Raw genomic sequence first — 5,862 nt, 5'->3', positions numbered from 1 at the left:
CATCATAGTAGAAGGAGCAATTATTTTATAATCCTTATAAATACAATATAACTATATAAAAATATTTTCTTGTCTCAGTTTCCATATCTAGATAATGCAACAGCATCCAGCTCCACAGTTCTTTAATAAAACAGATCTGTTTCTGGCAAAGGGAAAGAACTTTGGAAGAACATTTCTTTTTTTTTTTCCATCTGTCATTGAATCAGAAAGAACCTCTCCCTCAACACCAACCACAGCCTAGAATATTGCTGCTTGGAGCACAGAACACTTTCCTCCCCACTGCAGGACTGCCTTTGTAGGGGATAAAAAAAGCAGCTGAGCCAGCTTGTTGAATTCTGAGCATTCTCCATCACCCACCAGAGGCAGTGAGGGCAGCTTGGCTGCTGGCTGCAGGAGCAACACAGAAGGCCTATTAACAGAATAGACTTTAAGGCATCTTATCAGGTTACACACTCACACACAAGTACTCACACAAACACACACACAAGTACACACACACGCACATGGAGAAATAATAGTGGTCCAAGAGAGATAAAAGCAATTTATAATGTTGCCACCTTGCAGTGTCACAGCAAATTCAGAGACAGACAGCTCCCTATAATGTGGCAAACAGACAAAACTGGAAGTCTCACCATTAGTGGTCTGTTTCTCTGCTAAGTCTGAATTAAAGGGGAAATCGCAAAATCTGTTGTTGAAAAGACCAGAATACCCTACGGAGCCAATAACACTCTCAGAGCAGGTGAGGTTCACATTAAATTGATACAGCTCATGTAACATCAAGCAATATGAGGTGTCATTTACATAAAAAAATATATTTGGCAGATAACTTTGGGTCTGTTGGCTGAAGCAGAAAAGCAATCAATACATGTTGGCAATATTTACCCCCTTATAGTACTGCCAAATGTGAATTTGCAGGAATGTATCAGCTGTTTTGAACTGATCTTTGACTTTGTCTCTTCACAGATGAATGTGAATTGAAACTAGAATGATCCACATTACAGAGAAAGAGATATGGCAGGAATGCACAGGGTCACCCCTATTATTTCTTCTTGCCGTAAGAGTCACCGCTGAAAAAATTAGGTCAGATACAGTTTCCAAAGGGATTAAGTGAGGTAAATCAAATTGATAACAGAATATGAGTCTGAAAAAACACTGTGTCAGACTCAATCACCTTCTACCTGGAAAAAACCATAGATTTTTTTAGAAATTGGAAAAGAAATTTTGGATTTTACAAAAACACCACATCTGGTACATTATGTGTTTCCAGCTCTCTCACTCTCCCTTCTCCTCCTCCTTCAGGCAGTGGCTTTTAAAGGCACCCTCCCCCCTGAAATACAGACTGGGGCTCCTATAGTTAAAAGAAATGCTGCAAATGAACAATAAAGAAGAACACCTCTTCTAAGACAGAAATACATCCTCTGGCAATAAAAAGTAGGACAAACATGACTTTTGGTTATTTAATTTGATTCGTGATTGTTATTACAATCCAAGTGTTATGAAAATTTCACTGAAAAACAATAGTAATTTCAAATATCAGGTCCTAATTGAAAGCAGCAGAAATGTCCCACTAAATCAAATTAACAATCCATCCCATTCAGTATTCTGTCTCCAATGGAAGATGTCTTCAGTGGAAGATGTTGTTCATGGACAGCATGGGAGTCTAGACATTTTCTGCATTCCATTCTTCTACATCTCCCAACAAGCAGAACTGTTGTTGTGGTACGTTGCTGCCTAGTTCTGTTAGCACATTTACTGACATTTTATCTGCAAATTTGCCTCATCTCTTTTTGTCCTGCTGATACCATCCACCTTCCCAACCTCCCATGTCACCTGTGTAACACAATAAAGCCTTCCCACTTTCCATCCGTGTCTTTGCAAGGAAGGCCCAGCTGGCTCAGAGACTGACCTTGGGCCGTGAACACCAGCTTATGGGTCCCTTCCTGAAACAATATCTCTCTTCTCATTCTGCAATGTTTCTTCTTCCAAGAAATAGTTTGAAACTGAAGCACTGGTTTATGTGGAAGAGCAAAGGCAGGGGAGGAAAATTAGCCATTTGCAATTTGCCAACAGAAACAGGGCTCTCCTATGGTCATACAGAATTTTTAAAAAATTAAGCAACAAGTTTGAGACATGGAATAAATCAAAGGAAAAATGAACTTGTTCTAGGGCTTTTGCTAGCATTTCTAATTGTGGAAAGAAATGAGAAAACTGTCAAATGAAGTCTCTTTGATATAACTGCATTAAAGGATAATTTCCATTCCCCAGATGCATGATCTAGCTCCTAATAAAAGGTGTGTCCTGATGGACAGAATTTGGTCCTATGTGAATCTAATGAACTCAACATCTTTAGCAGGTCTCTCAAATACTCCTTTTTTCTGAAAAGTGCTTTACTGCACTGTTTACATGAAAGAAACCATTAAAAAAAAAAAAGGCAGATTAAATGCTGTAGGGACAGATCTCATCTGACCTTCCCATGATACCCTAGTAAAAAATTAAAGGAAGGTCTTGTACAAGGAGTATTTCTTTTTACTGCATGAAGGTCTGCTCCCTCACTAGGAAGGAAACAGGGACTCAGGTCTAACTTCCCTCTGCGATGGAGGAAATACTGAAAAGTTGAGACCATTTGCATATTTTTTCCACATAGCAAAGCTAGGGAAGAATACTGCCCAAGTTATAGCCTTATCTTTCAATAACATCTAGCTTATAAAAGGATTGTGGCTCTCCCTAAAACTGCATCTGCAGGGCAGAGCTGCTTGAAGACTCTGGGGCTGAAGGGCCTATAGAGAAGCTTGATATAACTGTAAAAGTTGGAAACAAAATTCAAAATAAAAATTAAGCTTTTAATAAACCACAAAGGTCTACTGTTCCAAGTAAGTGATGAATTCTAAATAATTAAGAGCTTCATTTCTCTTACAATGCAGATTTATTTATTTTTAAATTTTTCTCCAGTTGTACTGATACTACCTTATACTCTTTACTTCTTTATGGCAAATCTGCTTAGGTTCCTGGAGGACTACGTTCAAGACAAACAGAACAACAGGAAGACCTATAGGTGACACGTAGCACTCTGGAAGAACTGCTTCTAGGTATGAACTCCATCCAACAGCAGACTGGGAGAATGACAGTAAGACAGACTTCGGAGGTGCTGTATGATCTCTGCAGAATGGAAATTATTTTGGAGGTGATATTTAATTTGTTGCCAGAACTCTTTAAATGTGTTTGATAGAGAAGGAGATATGTTTTCTGCAGCTCAGTTAATACATTAAGGTTCTGATTTACATGAACATTCATTATGAAGGACTATTAACCCATAGATATGGCCAGACTCTACTTAAGCGGCAAACCTGATGGGGGCTGAAGTTAGAACTCTGTGCCCCCCCTTCTCCTGATCATTAACAGTGAGCTTTAAAGCAATTTTAAAACTACTGACTATATCCCAGCCGCAGAGCAGCACAACCAGAAGGCCAGGCACAGCACAGTGTAGCTTCTGGCTCTGATCCGGTTGGGCTACCTGAGCTGGCTCGCACCCTTTTGTCTGGCTTTGGGGTCCCAGCCTGGGAAACTCTCCGCTATGCCTTTTGCTTCCCTGGGCACTGAGGAAGGCAATCAGATGGACCTCACAGCAATGTCTTTGGACACATAGCTCACACATTGCCCTGGTCCTCCCTGAAGAAGTCCTGGTATGATCTTGTCTCAGTTTGAGACAATTTGGAGGGGCAGAAACCTCGGACAGAAGTCTCCTCCCTTGGATTCAATATCCCTGGTTTCTCCAATACAGAGAGAGAGAGAGACCAAATACACCCAGATATAAGTGAAAAAATAACTCTTTTCCAAGAAGAAATGCTAAAAACAATACTAATAAAACTAGGTTAAACCAATCGATGAGGAGAAACTTCCCAAGCCCCACCCACCGGACCCGATGGTGGCCAGCCTCTGCCACCTGTTAAAAACACACACATGGTCACAGAGACAAGATGGCCACCCTTCCACGTGGTTCACCTTCCCCACGCCTGGAAAAGCTGTCAGGAATGGTTGGAGAGTCAGCCAAAAGGCGTATTTGGAGAAAAGAGAAAAGAAAAGGTGGATACCAGAATTTTTGTGCAACCCAGGACAGATCTCTATCAGAACAGCAGGGGCAAGGCTCCCAACAGCCTGATCTCCCAGTGAGCACTACTTTTCTACAAGCAAGGGATGATGAACATGTAGCACTAATGCTAAAATGTACTGAGGGCTTCTGTCACACTTAGGCAAAAGATTTGCAGGATGACCACGATGGGCCATATTGCCAAGTTGTCTTCCAGTCCACAGAAATCCTTTCAGCAGATCGACATCTCAGACTGACTGCATGGAAAAACCTTGTGGGAACAATACAGAACATATGGACTGGAGGAACACAGAAATAGCTATTAGATTACTATGACAGGGCAGAAGAAAGGGATAGAGTTTTCATTACTTAAAATCCAGCAGCCAGTTTCTTGCACCCCTTTTGGCTATCAATATAAAGATGAAAATTCCTGCTCTGCTCAAAATAGCTGCTGGTTAAAATATGCAATTTTCATATAGGGCTTTTTCCTTAGCATTGCTGGGTATCTGTGAGACTCATGTTCATACTTTATCAGACAGTACGAACAGAGCCGGCACCATTTTACACTTGGCCCGCAGGTTCCAGTGTGAGTAAAGAGTACCCATCATCTCCTACCATTGCACCTAGTAATTATCTTCAGGATAATTAGCATATGTATCCTGGAGAACACCATCAAGATTCTTCTTTCTATTCTGGACTATAACTATTAGGTTGGATCTCTGGCTGGTATGAAGTCGTATAGCACCATTAATTAATATATTTTCCTCTCCACCTGAGCTGGGAGGAAGCCTTAGGAATATATGTTGTTAAGGGATACTCAAGGCAGCTGTGAGCTGTACATTTGAGCCTCCCAAAATCTGATTGTGCACTACAAGCTCTGAAAGTTATAGCTTAGTTGTAAATATGTGATCAGACCCTCGAATTGATTAAACAGAGGACTATGTGTTGCACAGAATGCAGATATGATTAAACTGGCAAACTTTGCACTGACAGAAACATTTTCTTTAAGACAGAACAAATGATTTTCAGACCTTAAAACTTCACAGCCAATATCTTTGATGCAAAAGTGCATGGTCTGCCATCCTCTCCATTTTAATCAGTATAATTATAAGGGGTTACTTTGTATCATTCAAACAAGTTTTCATATCATCATCTTGCAACCAAAATACCAGTGGCACTTCATGGATCTATCTCAGTTTGAGAACAGCTGAGGTTGTAGCTATGGCCTGTTTGGTGCTTGCTGCTGAAACTACAGCCTATTGTGGCAAGAGATCTATGCACAACCTGGGGAGCCGGCAGTGGGAACAAGGAAATCATGTGCCCCCTTCCTTTCAGCGATAAAAGCCTCAGGATAAAATGTCTGTAAAGCCGAGTGCTTCTGAATAAGCCGTTCAGAGGAGTGGAAGCAGGCTGGGATTGAAGTCTAGCCATTTATCTCTTCCTGTGGCAGATTCGTGAGCGTTTGCTCTGGAAAGAGGAGAGGCTTCAGAAGCCATCAGTGTTCACAAACCACAGTCTTAGAAAGCAGAAGTGTTAACACCTTTCTGTGGCACTGTTCTGTCTTTGTACAAAAAGTACAGTAACTTCTGCCTGCAGATACATGCTCACAACATGCATCTTGCAACTCGTAGGGAACTTTTTAGTAATAACGAGGAGGTTTCTGTACCTCATAACATTTTTCTGGATTAAAGTAAGGTATGAATTTTAATTACAATGCCAATTCTAGGGCAACTACTGTTTCAGGCACACGTAATCCACTACAGTTATTTTGGTTAGTT

The sequence above is a fragment of the Pipra filicauda genome, unplaced genomic scaffold (genome assembly GCF_003945595.2).
Source record: "Pipra filicauda isolate LSUMZ 115617 unplaced genomic scaffold, ASM394559v2 scaffold93_size3172892_pilon, whole genome shotgun sequence".
Classification (NCBI taxonomy): domain Eukaryota; kingdom Metazoa; phylum Chordata; class Aves; order Passeriformes; family Pipridae; genus Pipra; species Pipra filicauda.
This window is presented reverse-complemented; position numbering follows the sequence as displayed.